This window comes from Strongylocentrotus purpuratus, unplaced genomic scaffold, assembly GCF_000002235.5.
Source record: "Strongylocentrotus purpuratus isolate Spur 01 unplaced genomic scaffold, Spur_5.0 spur5_scaffold_14, whole genome shotgun sequence".
In the NCBI taxonomy this organism is placed as follows: domain Eukaryota; kingdom Metazoa; phylum Echinodermata; class Echinoidea; order Camarodonta; family Strongylocentrotidae; genus Strongylocentrotus; species Strongylocentrotus purpuratus.
The window spans coordinates 33,004,908-33,019,865 of record NW_022145599.1 but is presented as its reverse complement, the minus strand read 5'-3'; the positions used below and the strand labels follow the sequence as shown (position 1 = coordinate 33,019,865).

Here is a 14,958-nt window from a genome sequence, read left to right as displayed (position 1 = left end):
TGAACGGTAAGAGAAAGTTGGACAAGGTTGCACGTAGCATTTTCCCCTGCCTATATGAATATATCAAACCATGCCATATTATGATACACAAGTATTTCATTTAAAAGAAAACAGTGGATAAGACACAAAAGTACAGGAGTGCTGAGTGTTAGAGGAGATTGGAATCTTTCACCACACCTACGATTTATTGTATAAGCATGTTCGTACGAACAAATCTTTTTTTGACGGGATGCAACAAAGATGAATAAAACACTGCAAAATGGTAGTTAACATTGACCCAGGACGAGAGTAGTTGAGAAGGTTCTCCATCCGACAATAAAACATTTTGAGATCAGATATATCAAAGTTCTGTAATTAAAGAATAGGGGGAAAACTATTTATTATTAAAGCAGAGGTTTGGTATATGAACCACTGAGTAATTAACGAAATGCGACTAAGAAGTAGAGAGCTATTAAGAGACAAAACATGAAATAGAAAATAATTAGATTTCACCCAAGAAGCTTTAATTGAAATGAATATTTTATAACGGAATTAATAGTTTCGTATAACAATCGTACTATTCATTTTACATTCATGACATTGACAACATAATAGCGGATGGAAGACGATTAATACATCATCACTTTTGTATCATAATTATTATTCTGCCCTCTTAAACTGTATTTAATAAGCCCCATTTAAATATGAGGCGGTAACCAGCGGCGTTTCTTTCTGTTAATGATGACGTAAAGTTAAATAGGCGTAGGCTCATTTTGTTCAATCGGATCTTCCCGTCGAGTCGGTTTTTGGGGTTAAACAATATTTTGTGAAAACATGCCCCTTTATTCACGAAAGGTCGGGTAAACTGAATGAAAATAATCACAACGTTTTTAAATATTGTTCTAGAGTTAAGGCTTATATGTTTACATGTACATTTCTGTGAAAAATATGCCAATACGATCAGACAATGACTAAACGTCGATCGCTGGGCTTCTTCCGAACTCTCTTGTGATTATTTATCTCGTATTTCAAACAGGTTAAAAAAAAGTCAAAAGTGTCGGTTAAACTAGACAAGGACGATATTTTTTTTCCTACACAATCATTAAACCAGACCATTCTGAGAGTTCGTGTGACCAGAAGACGTGAAGAACTGAGAAAGCCATAGAACCTCTGTTGCGCGTAGTTGCCATTCATTCACACGTTAATACAAACCGCCGCGGTCTACCTCTTCATATCTGTAAAAGCATCTAAAGTAATCATGGTGTAACTTGCCATCAATATTTCCATTAATTGTCGAGTGATATCATCTTGACATCTAATACTGGCGTTCCAATAAGTTGTGCCGTTACTAGAAACATGGCAAACAGCTCTAATAATTGATGCCGCAGGGCCTAGAAAAAAGAAAACATTATATATAAAAAAGAACGAAAAAAAAGAAAGTGATTAAGCATCATTTGAATACGTTTTGCTATCTCTGCTACTGATCATGCTGATAAAGCATGAAATTCGTATTTTTCCTTGTGAAAAATTGTTAACATAATAAGTTAGTAAACGAAATCAGACAAGCAAATGGTGCGTTGTGAATGAACTGTATCGGCAAATAAACACTGAAAAAATAAGTTTGAATGCCACCATTTGCATACAAAAGTTGATATTATGAAATCCCTCGCCTTTCAACATTAAAATTGACCAATAATCCATTTTTAGAAATAAACTGTTTCTCCGGTTAGGTACTATCGATTGATTCTTGAACCCCCTTTTGAGTCCATTTCCGTGCATTACATTGCGTCGTTCATACATGAAAGTGATATAATCGAAAAAGATCATTGACGTTTCCAAATTGGTAATTCGAATACAAATTTATAATTACTATTTGTACAAGTTGTGTTTTCAATTTCTTTCTGATTTCTTTTTCTTTTAAAGTAATTTGTTTTATACACACTGGTTTATTCTACGTTCATTTGAATGGTGGATGCCAATTTGAGGAGAGAAAGCTGATTCATTTACACCTCTGAACTGATATTGGTTAGTTGTATTTCTCTGTAACCCAACACAGCCTAAAATCGATTAAAGTCAATATCAATGCCTCATTATTTATCCGAAGGACTAAAAGATGAAGTTGAGTTCTGGTCATGCGATTGCATTGTGAAAGAAAGTGTATGGAATCGACCAGAAAAGGGTGATCATCTAGCATATAATAATTTGTGTGTATTGCAAGGTTCTAGAATCATCAAAAGGATAAGAAATTTGGCCAAGTCTTGGTAAAGTTACAAACACTACACACAGAAAGATGTATATGGGAATACACGAACACATGGGGTAAAAATCCTACCCGGATTTTGTACGATGCTACATGACATATTTAGAATATGAAGGCAATTGAAGAGCCATGCTTTTCAGGGAACGTGTCTTATCTGATGTTCTTCCACACTTGCATAATAAGAATGATAACGCTCACAAATTATTTTTTTACCTCTTCCCAGAACTCAACCTTCTCTTTAACTGATTAAATACATTTCATTTATTTTCATTTATTTTCATATTTCTCATAAACATACATATATTTTAAATGAAGTACAATTTTTTTTCTTCAATAACACATAATAATAACAAAGATAAGTGGTCAATATGAATTTGTGATTTAACTAAGAGAAATATGATGGGACCTACATGAAAGCAAGCTTGTAAGGCTGTAGGCCCCAGTAAAGTAATTGTGGTGATAAATGGAGGACGGATATAAATGTAAATAGTGACCAGTCTAAATGATTCAAAAGTAAAAAGGAAATAATAATAAACTTGTGGTGGTGCTGTTTATATTGTCCCTTCCTTTCTTACAGTGTAGATAAAAGTACACGTACTTAAATTATCATGCAATGGGTGCTCAGCTGGTAAACGAACATTACAGATAATAGTAAAATGAATACATTTGTATATTGCATACATTTAAATAGAATAACGAAGCAAGCAAGCACACTGAGTCAGCCGTCGCACTCTCGGATATAGAAGTAAAGATGTTTTATTGTTGTTGTTTTTTTTTAAATACGTATTTCCGAAAGCACGACAACAAGACACAACGTGCTTGCACGCAAAGGTCATATATTGACATCAAGATATGCTTTGAAAAGCAGTTCCTTCAGTTTACGTTTAAAAGTATATAAGGAAGGACTTTCAATTAACTCTAACTGGAGGGCATTCCAGTAACTGGGTCCTGTAAACATAATCGTTTTTGGGGCAAAAACAGTTCGGGTACGTGGAAGGTGGTATGCGTCGCTCTGACGTGTGGGATAATCATGTAGGGATCTATTTTTCCGGAACATTTGTACATATATTTCAGGTAGGTTATTAGTAGATAAATTGTACATGAATATACCAACATTGCAATAGAATAAGTCTGATAATTTTACGATTCTGTTTTCATTGAACAGGTTGTTGGTGTGAAAAAAGTATCCTACATGATTAATATTTCTAATAGCGCGTTTTTGAATGCGAAAAAGCATATTTATTAGATTTCCACTAGCGTTACCCCATGCGAGAATTCCATAGGTGAGGTATGGAGTCATTATAGCAGAATAAACTGATAATACAATTTTACTGGGAAAAAAGTGTTTAAGTCTATTAAAGTATACCAGTATTTCTTGAGAGGACCTTACTCAAATTAGTAATGTGGGATTTCCAAGATAAATCACTATCAATATAAGGTCCCAGAAATTTAGGGCAGTCGACTTGTTCTAGTTCGGTATTGTTAACATTGACATGATTAGGAAGTATTTTTAATGTATTACTAAAAAGCATATATACATGAGATCAATCAAAGGAAACGAAATGCATGGTATTGGGAGTAGGAATTGATGATACATGCTTATGTCAGAGAGCGTGTGTGTCATGATCCTGTAATGAAATTCACAGGGAAAATGTTTAATTTACTGGTACAACTCGTACTTCGTTGCCCATCACCCCATCTGTCTGGGATATTAGATTGTAAATCAGTGTACTAGAATAAAAGTTCAAGTGTTATCTAGATTGCAAAATTGTGTTAAACAACCACATATTACTTACGGAATATAGTTGTGGGCCGGGGAAGCCCCTATAAGGCTAGGCTATCAGAGGCATATCGTATTTACTGAAAATGGCAGTTTGTGCTATAAAATTTAGTGAGAGGAGAACTCACGTATATATTTAAAAGCTTGCGAATCCTAACAGTGCATAATCTGCATGATTTATCAATTTATACTTTCATGTTTGATCCGTTTAATAAACATTTTCCTCGTATTTGTTTTAAGATTAGACTTCTGTGACATTATAGTGCATATTACTACTCCGCACGAAAAAGAGACAGATAAGAGGGTACGCAATTATGTCTTCCGGATGTTGTTTTTTTAATGGTCAGTAAATTCTTGAATAAACTACCTATAATTGTCAAATTAAAAGGTTTTGAAATACTTTTTGGTATTCACACATTTTCGAAGAAATCATAAATTAATAGTCCATTAAAATAGTCGCCCTACCCCACTCCCGGAAATATTGAAAATATGCCACTACACATTATTACCCTACCTTCAGAATCTTCCTCTGGGCACAATTCCTCCGAGTCGATAATGATTCCAACTTTAGTCATCGGAAGTCTGGCCTGTCCGAATTTAGTGTCCATCGTGACGTTCGAACATGTGCGTTCTAATTAATGTAACAGAGAAATGCGGTTACTTTTTGGGAGTGGAGATTGTGAATCTCATGAACAGGTTGATAATTTGGGTACATTACGAAAATGGCATATTGCTGTGGTAGAACATCCCTTCACTGCTATTATGTAAAATGTGTAGAACAGGGAAGGGATGTTCCTTTGTCTACCTGAGGAACTGTATATTTTATGCGCACGCGGCATATAGTACCGTACTAGATTTAGGAAAATCAAGGTTGACGCATTCTCGATCATTATGGCTTGACCTACCTAGCACCACTTAATATATGCAGTTGCATTCTGACTATTGAAGTACTATTATTCCTATCAGGTGAATGAAATAATTTGTATTGTGCACTTCACAAAGACCTATGCATTAAATTTGGTTACATTACGAAAATGGCCTATTGTTGAGGATAGAATGAGGAACTGTATATTTTGTCCTCTTTCTTTGTCTGTCATGTTCATAGTGTTACTTCCTACATGCATGTATATCGTCGAAAGCAATCTAAAAGATTTCTAATTGTAGTCAACATGGGCAGCTGAGTACGTCAACACGCATGATCAGTCGGCGTTCGTTGTGTTCTCGTCCACTCAATCTAAAAGTCCCTAATACTTTTGTCAATGACACAAGTCTAGAGTTAAAAAGCGGTATTTTAATGGCAGACATTTCAGACTACCTTCCAATTTTTGTATTCAATCGGTCAAAACATAGTGAATGGCTTAAGCGCGATCAATGTAATAAAAATTATACAAGAGACATGTCTCGCTCAAACTTTTAAACATTTAGGGTCGCCCTGACTGAACATTCTTGGGAATATGTGATGCATGAAGAGTCATGTGACAGAGCTTATGAAGTATTTCTCAGTGAATTTAATATCATACATAATTCTTGTTTTCCTTTGAAAGAAAAGCGTTGCCGAAAAGGGGAATCTAAACCATGGATTACAATAGCAATATTGAAATCATGTAAGAAAAAGATAGAGCTATACAAAAAGTATTTGAAGAACCCTTCTGCACACAGGAAAAAAGTATACCAACAGTATCGAAATACTTTAACTTCAATTGTTGATGTATTAAGAGCTTCATAAACCCATTATTTGTATTATTATTTTTATTATTATAATCATTATTATTATTTTTCTTTCTGTTATACTACGATAAGAATTACCTATGATACTAAAAAAAAGTCTGTAGAATGTATTATTTATAGCATATGCACGATATATTACGGTCTTTTTCTTTAAACAAAAAATTGGATAATATTTTGTGACAACAGAGACACGGTTTGCACGGAATATAAAATATGCAATTTCCAACTGTTAGACATTAAAGATAAAGGTGAGTTCTGGTCATCCGATTGCATTGTGAAAGAAAAGGTGTGGAATGGATCAGAAAAAGTTGATCATGTAGCATGTAAGTCTTGGTGTGTACTGCAAAGTTCTGGAGTCATCAAAATAATAATAAACTTGGCCCAGTCTTGGTAAAGTAACAAGCACTGTAAACATTAAGATGTATATGGGACTAGACAAATGGTGTCGGGGCTACTAACCTTAATTTCCTAATCGTTCTATGCTCATTACTCACCCAATTGTTTTGCAAATGACATTATGTGAGAATTCATTTTTTTATTACCAGAACTCACCTTTATCTTTAATAGCATCGAAAATGAAATAAAATTACACAGATAGATGAAGTTCTCAACACAATCACCGTGAATGCAGCGGTAATTTCCACACTGAGCTCGAATAACTAATGAGAAGATTACAAATATATGTCAAGGTATGTGTTATTATTTGTTAAGTAATTTATTTGCCCACTACTTGCTATAATGAACATGAGGCTTTTCAAAAATAGGAATAGATTATCCGAGGAATATGTACACAAACTCGAAACAGACATATACTAATTGTTTTATAACCAAATGTGACTTTCTAAAATCGCGTTTGTTTTGATTTACAGTGAATTCCCGATCAAACTTCCACTTTATAGTCCACTAGACCGACATTCCTTGAGACTAGCAAAACAAGAGAATACTTAACGGAATATACGGAAACCGTCAGTCTCGCGGACCGTCGCACAGTGGGTCAGGTAGGAACAAAAGTGCACCCAAACTATTTTTTTAAATTTTGTTTTTTGATTTTGTTTTCTTCTTGCCCAGTTGAAAGATAAGACATTGAAGAATACCTCAGTAAAATATTTCAGTAATAATTCCAGTATGCACACTAAGGGTATAAATAAAAACGGGTAGATGCAGAGCTGGGCAGTCGATCGGGGTTCAACGATGACGGGGGAACTTTGCGTGGAGGGTTGAACCGTGGTCGATGATGACGGGGCATTGTCGTGTGGAGGTGCAATCTCCGGAGTTGCGCAATCCTGTAAGAGTGCAGGCTTTAAACGTTCCACATTGACGTTTTCACGTTTACCATTAATGTCAATGGAGAAAAACTTGTCAGTACGGTAGAGAACTGGAAAGGGGCCTCTGTAGGGCGGTTCGAGGGGCTTCCTGACCACATCTTGGCGTATAAAGACATGGCTAGCAGAATGAAGGTCAGGATGAATCTGGGTACCAGCATGTTGTTGTCTGCGAGGAAGGGTGGGGCGTAGCTTACTCATCAGCTCTTCCAGTATATGTACATAATTCGATGGATCAATGTCTGTGTCTGGCCTCATTGGTTCTACGAATTGAGCAGGCAATATAATGCTTGTCGCAAACACCAATTCGTCTGAAGAGCATCCAATGGCGGACTTGACAGCTGTGCGTATCCCCAAAAGTACAAGGGGCAACACTTCAGTCCAGCGTACAGTGTTGAAAGTCGTGATCGAAGCTTTGAGCTGGCGGTGTGGACGTTCAACTATCCAATTTGAGGCATGATGATATGAAGTCGTCCGAATACGAGTTGTGCCTAGTAGATTGGTGAGGGCAAGGAAAAGTGCAGACTCGAACTGTCTTCCCCTGTCTGTAGTGATGGTTGCTGGTGTGCCAAAATTCGCCACCCATCTGGCCACAAAAGTCCGTGCTACCGTCTTGGCAGTAATGTCCAGGATCGGAATAGCTACTGGCCATCTGGCAAAGCCATCTACACAAGTCAAAAGATAGCTATTACCTTCAAAAGGAGAAAGTGGACCCACGAGGTCTATATGCACATCTGAGAATCGAGCATCTCGGGATGTGAACGAGCCCATAGGGACTCTGGTGTGTCGATGAACTTTACACTTCTAACACTCAAAACAGGTACGCGTCCAGTTCTTGATATTACGCTTGATTCCCAGCCGAACAAAACGCTCTGGTATCACCTTTTGTGTTGCTCTAGCACCAGGATGTGATAATCCGTGGAGTGAATTGAAATCGTTCTCCTATGCGAAACTGGCACTAGAGGCCTGGCACTTTCTGTGAAAATGTCACAAAGCAAAGTAGTGGGTGTGCCTGGAATTGGTATCGAATCAAGCTTGAGCAAAGTATCTGAGAAGTCGGCTAACTCCTCGCCATCCTTCTGCGATCGAGCTAAAGCAGCAAAATCGACGATGGAAGTTGAGTCGACGGCACTGATAGGTAGACGAGAGAGGGCGTCAGCTGCAGTGTTATGCTTACCCCTGATATGACGTATATCTGAGGAAAACTGCGAGAGGAGATCTAGGTGTCTAATCTCTCAGGGTGAGTGTCTGCTCGGGCCGCCTGCAAGGCGTAGATGAGAGGCTTGTGGTCAGTGAAAATGTGCTGTACCGAGTCTCTGCCAGCTGAAATCGCTTGGAAAAGAAAGCGAGTGGCTGTCAAGTGTTGTCCACTAACTGTTGAAGCAATCCACCATACCATAGTCTGATGAATCGACGAGGAAACAGAGAGGAACTCCAGATTGAGAGTGGACAAGGATAGAAGTGTCAGCCAAGTCCTGTTAAGCTCGATTTAATAGCTAAGGGCTCAGCCTCATTGGCCCGAATTCACAAAGGAGGTTTGTCGACAAACCTCCTTTTGTTTCGCCAAACCCCCTTTTGTTCCTTACAAACCAGGTTTGTAAGAAACGCGTAAAAACGCGTCATATGACGTACGAAAACCAAGATTTGTCGATCAATTTCCTTTGTGAATTCGGGCCATTGAGCGTGATAGACTCCTTCTTCCTGCCAGTCAGTCGATCCGTCAAAGGCTGGAGCACATCAGCACGGTGAGGAATAAAACGTCTGTAAAATTTGATGAGACCAAGCAATTCTCTCGATGTCCTGATTTGGGTAGGAGCAGGGGACTTCCGGATGTGTTCTACCTTGTCGATGAGGAGGTGGATACCGCGCAGATCTACGTGATGGCCTAAGAAGGTCAATGCCGATACACCAAACTGACACTTGGAAGTGTTGATGACGATGCCATTTTCACGAAGTCGATCAAAAAGTAGGCAGAGGTGTGCCTCATGTTCGTCATATGTAGTACTTGCAACGAGCAGGTTATCGAGGTACACAAAGACGAAAGGAAGACCACGAACTACTTCATCCATCAGCCTTTGGAAGGACTGAGCATCGTTTCGAAGTCGCATGCGGACCAACTCGAAAATTCTGAATGGAGTGGTTATCGCAGTCTTTGGAATATCACGCGGCTCTACCGGGATCTGGTGATAGGCACGAATTTAATCAATCTTAAGAGAAAATCGTCTTACCACTGAGGCAGGGTGACAAGTCCTGTAGGTGAGGTATAGGGTAACAGTCAGGATTCGTCCGAGAGTTGAGGGCGCGGTAATCACCACAAGGACGCCAGTCCCCTGGGGTCTTATTTGGGACCATATGTAGCGGAGATGCCCGATTACTGTCTCATTGACGAATAATGCCTAGGTCTAACATGTGGTCGAACTCATCCTTAGCTACTGCAAGACGATCAGGAGCTAGACGCCGAGGGCGAGCTGCAACAGGGGTACCTCTTGTCTGGATGTGATGGGCCCGGGTGATGGGTAGTTTCATCCTTCACATCGTCGTGCTTGTATACCGGGCGAGTAATGTCCTGGTAGCTGATAAGGAGAACGTGAAAACGGTCATCAGAAACCCCTTCCACATATGTGGGACTGATATTGCCCGTGTAGGCGCCGAATCCACACACAATAAGATTGGTTTTAGTGTCGATGAACCTAGCTGTTTCACGTCCACGAATAAACCAAAGTTAATAAGAAAATCTGCTTCTTATACAGGCGACTTCAAATCTGTGACAATGAATATCCAGCGAAACACTCGTCGCAGTCCAAAATCCAAAGCAAAAGATCGCTCACCGAAAGTGTTAATCGGCGAATGATTGACGGATAGAAGTTGGGTCTTCGAACGCTTCGACTGATGAAAATTGAGATTTCTCCAACATTGAATGGGGGGAAATACTCACTTCGGCTCCTGTATCGACCAGGAAACGCTTGCCAAAGTTATTATCGAGAATGTAGAAAAGACGACTATGAAGTTTGTTGCCAAGGAAACTTGTCGCCGCTATTCCTTGGCTAGATCGTTTCCCTTGGGGTACGAATGCGATGTCGAATGTCGGCGACTGGATGAGCACGGGCTCAAACACTCGCGAGCTCTGTCATCATAAGTCCAGTGATACCAAAACTCACCTCCTTGGTGGCGTTGTTGTCTCCGTGGACTCTTAGAGCAAGACGGACGTCGAGTTGGATGAGATGCACCTCGATGCTGACTTATGATGATTACTTAGATTAGATGACTTAGGACGATCTTCTTGCAGAGAAGAAGTCAAAGCCTGCACCTGTGCTGTGAGCTGTGTCACTTGCCTGAAAAGCTGTTGAACTTCCGCAGCGACATGTGGAGGTGATGAAGAAACAGCACCCTCGGTACTAGTCAGGCGCGTACGCAGGGGGGGGGGGGGTGGTTGGGGTGTTAACCCCCCTTGGTATTTTGTATGTGTGAATAATAACACCCACCCTCCCCCCCCCCCCTCTGGTAATTATTTTTTTTTTATTAAAAAAAAATAATAATAATTATATCAATGGCTGACCTAAAAAAAGGTGACCTTACCCCCCCCCCCCAACGGAGCCAAATGTCAAAGTTTCAAATTTCGAGACCACAAAAAAAGAGTGCCCCCCCCCCCCCCGCTTATTTAGCGGCTGGCTGAGTCGCTGCGAAATTTTCGGCCCGATTTAAAGATGTTAACCCCCCCCCCCTTGAAATCTGAGGCGTGAAATCTACAGCAGAAACAGAAAATCGAAAAGAAATCTCCAATATCCTACCCGCCAACTCCGCCAACTGTTCGATTGGGACAGAGTCGGATGACGAGGCTAGAATAAGCCTGACGTTATTCGGCAGTCGCTGCAAAAATCTTCTAGCGTCGCACAGTGGGCCAGGGAGGAACCAAAGTGCGCCAAAACTAAGTTTGGGTGATTTTTTTCCCAATTTTTTTCTTGCCCAGTTGAAGGTAATACATAAAGGAATACCTCAGTGAAATTTTTAATTCCGGTATGCACAATAAGGGTATAAATTTACTACTTCAAACAGCAAAATCCTACATATTCACAGTTTTAATGCAAATGTGACTTATTTTATAAATCTTTCAATTCAACATGAAGTTTTTAAGTTATTTATATGAAATTGCTCTCACATATTCCTGATAGTTCATTTCGTTGAATGAATGGGTTAAAATTAATTAATCTTATCTGTCACCTAGTGAATTAAATGCATTAATGTTCAATACATGAATAATTATAATGAAATTATCAACAATACAATCTAATTAATATAATCGATTAGGTTATATTAAATAGGGGTGAAAGCAGCGTTAAACCGTTGCGTTAAAAAATTATACACAACTTTGGTAGAACCGTATTTAAAATTCATAATCGGTGTGACATTTAATTAAATTTTATTCTAAAGAGCTACTAATGTTATGCATAATGAGTCCTTATTCATTATTGTTCTTCCACCGATGACTGACCAGCAATCTTTGAAAAGAACTGTTGTCAAAATCCTCTTGTACCAAGTCCGGGCTGAAAAAAATAAATGTAGGTCAAAAGCCCTTGCGCATTTGTATTTCAGTCTGAAAACGATTGATAAATTCATATTAGTAATGCTTTTGTGCATTTGAATAAAAAAAAGAGTGAGAGTGTCAACTCAGACTCAAGAACAGGTTAATTTATAAGCAAAATTCTTGATATTCTCGGCGTCGTGATGACACAATCTAGGTTCTCTGACATCCGCTGTTTAAGGTAAGCCTTGTCATTAAATCATTCAAAATGGACACAGTTCATTTGGGATGCAATCTTTTATCATAATAGTCTGCTCTCAATATCTTTGGTAGTTATCACCATGTCTTCTTTCTTGCATTTACTAAGTCTTTGGGATTAGTAAACCTCAGAGATGTCTTGTGCTGGTCGAGCAAAATAGCTACCTTATGCACTTTACATACCTTATGCATGTGAAATGCTACTCTGGACGAAGAGCAGATCATGAGAAAAGAAATTAGTGGACTCTTTAAAACAATTTAAGGTCATCTTGTAGATTACAACAATTTCTTGTTAAAGCTTAGAAACATTATATCACTTCAAGTGATGAGGCATTGAGGTAAGAAGCAGAATTTAATTTTTAAGAACATTTAAAACCAAAGTTTCACATGCATATTGCCTGACCCACATTCGGTGCATCAACGCAAACTTGGCTCATAAAAATATTAACGACTCTTTTTTAAAACCCTGGTGCTTAGTCTACCGTGGCAGGACAAAATAATGAATAGGGTATCATTATAATCCAGTTATTCTTTATTATGAAAAAGATTTGAAGGTCACATTGGTTTTGACTTTATTAAATCATATTCTACCAAATTTTGGTATGCTTTTTTACACGCACTGTATGAAGTACGTTCTCCACGCCATTTTCTTTATTCTTTGTTGTTACAAAATATTTAACCCCGGTGATGCAAAAGGCATTATTTAGACACGGGTCAGAACTACTACACACGTTGATATCTTTTAAAAAAGGCAAAGAAAAAATTGAAAAATTGGAGCAAAGAAATTAAACATATGATCAGCTACAATATACAATTTCGTCTATATATCTATACATCAATCCAGAACGTGAGCTCTGAAGTATAAAAAAGAATATATCAATAGAGAGAGAAGGGAGGGTGGGAGTGTTTACAAAATTCAGGAACGTACATATCTTTATTCTTTATTTTACAGAGTGTATTCATAGCTTTATCAGAGTTTTAAGCTGTTAAGTAATTAAGCTACATATAGGAATATTTCTTCATCTTGACACGGGATTGGAAGCACACTCGTTGCTATCTTTAAAAAGGAAAATCTTTTATTTTCTTCATATAATTACTCTAACTTTACTTACGGACGAATAACCAATGTATCATGATGCACTTGGCAATTAGTCGTCATAAAAACATATATTTCGCACAAAAGTACATAATATTAAATCCCTAACAGTCTGCGTAAAGGTTCACTACATCGTTTACTGTTTATGTTAAAATATTTAAATATAATGCTCCAAATTTAGTTTCAAAATTAATTTGCTGTAAATAACAACCGTAATTTCTTATAATGTCAACTTTTCAGTATTATTATCATAATATTTATTTCATCCCGGTATATACAAAATAATGTTATATAGTCCAATAAAATAAAGATTATGTCCTTGTCTTTTTTATTTCCTTTCTAACGCAACCTGAATATCAAATAACCCATTTATGCCGACATTGTTCAACAGTAAATCAAAATATCAAAAATATGATTAGGATGGCGCTTAAATGTGAAACTTGAACTAATAAAGTAAATTGTTTGTTACGTTGTCACTTCTACCCACATGATCCAATCAATTTTCCTTCGGCAAAAGCCAGAAAGTTGCTATCAGGAATCATCATTTAAATTAACATTTTAAAACAAGTTGGTAAGAGGCAAATGACTGAGATCACTGCTAAAGATGTGAATTACGTTGCCCATCACTCCAACTAATTTCTGTTCCAATACAGTATCAACTGAACCCCCACCCCCCAAAAAAATAAAAATAAATGAATAAATAAATAAAAATAAAAAATAATAATAATAATAATAATTAAAAAAAAACATATATATATATATATATATATATCCATTCATACACAGTTTAATAGGCGTACAGCCACCGTCATCTGTTTGCCAAAACAAAACTAACACCATGGTAAGAGCGGGAATGAGTGTATGGGGAGGGGGAGGGGCAGATATAAAGATACCATGATAGATGACAAACAAATTGGGATGCAGAGCTAGTGATATATGCAAAGAGAAAAGGGTTGAAGGTTGAATTTACAGAAGAAAATGACAAACTAATACACACAAATATTGATTGACTATTTTACGTTCGTACGCGTTCTTTTACTTATAATCACGCACTGTTTTGGAACCACGATACGTACGCTTCCCAATAATAATGTATGTCATTCTGTATATTTGAGTGGGTTTTTATCAAAAAATATTAATAATGATAATAAATTATTACTCCACGGGGTGCTTATTGATGTTAATAATTTGTGTTCGTGTCTTAAGTCCAAATGTCCTTTATCAAGAGACTGATCTAAAAATGCTACCAAAAGAATTAGTGCCTTTCCCTGAATAAGTCCAGATTTTCTAGTTCCACAGTTAAAGGGTCGACATTTACTTGGCACTTGAGACCAAAATGTTATAAGTCTATTAAGTGTATTTCCTTTAAATTTATAAAAGCTTGACAATGGCCGTATTTTGTAAAAGATGTCATCTTTATGTTAGGAAGAGTTGTGTAAATTTACATGAATTGTCGTAAATTGGGCGAAATTAAAACCTCTCATTAGTGCTTCGGAAGATGTCTTTTAACACTAACTTCACGACAACGCTGCCAGCAATGCCAGACATTAACTGATGACTTGTCTAAATTTTCATCTGTTATGACAATACATTAACATGCTTAACATAAAAGGTAACATCGTATGTTATTACTATGTTCAATCACAAGATAAATGAATAAACAGCATTACTTAGCTAAAAGCGAATAATCCCTTAGAGAGATTTGAAATTAGGGTTTTAGTTAAGATAAGTTATGGTTGGGTCCAAATTTGAACTTGGGTGATTGACGAGTGGACGAAATTAAATGTAGAGCAATTGTCACTGGGGCTTATGTCAAACAATCCCTGTGGGACTACTTGAGAGTCCCACTGAGCAACGAATATGGTGTACTTACTAATTTCACGGAAATCACCGCTGAACCACATAGGGCATTGGACGAAATTTCCATTAACTAGATCTATGCAAATCCCAATCCAATCCAGAAATTTATAAAGCGCCGATATCTAGTTGCCTAAATCAAAGGCGCTGATGAGACTG

At 37.6% G+C, this 14,958-nt stretch overlaps 1 long non-coding RNA gene across 1 annotated transcript; it reads right to left on the bottom strand.

Annotated features, from left to right (window-relative positions):
* Window positions 1-719: 719 nt before the first annotated feature.
* On the bottom strand, window positions 720-4,674 carry LOC115923650. The gene is made up of 2 exons (XR_004064031.1): window positions 4,534-4,674; window positions 720-1,370 (listed from the first exon to the last, which is right to left on the bottom strand). It is a non-coding gene; the product is annotated as an uncharacterized LOC115923650 (long non-coding RNA).
* Between the last annotated feature and the right edge of the window lie 10,284 nt (window positions 4,675-14,958).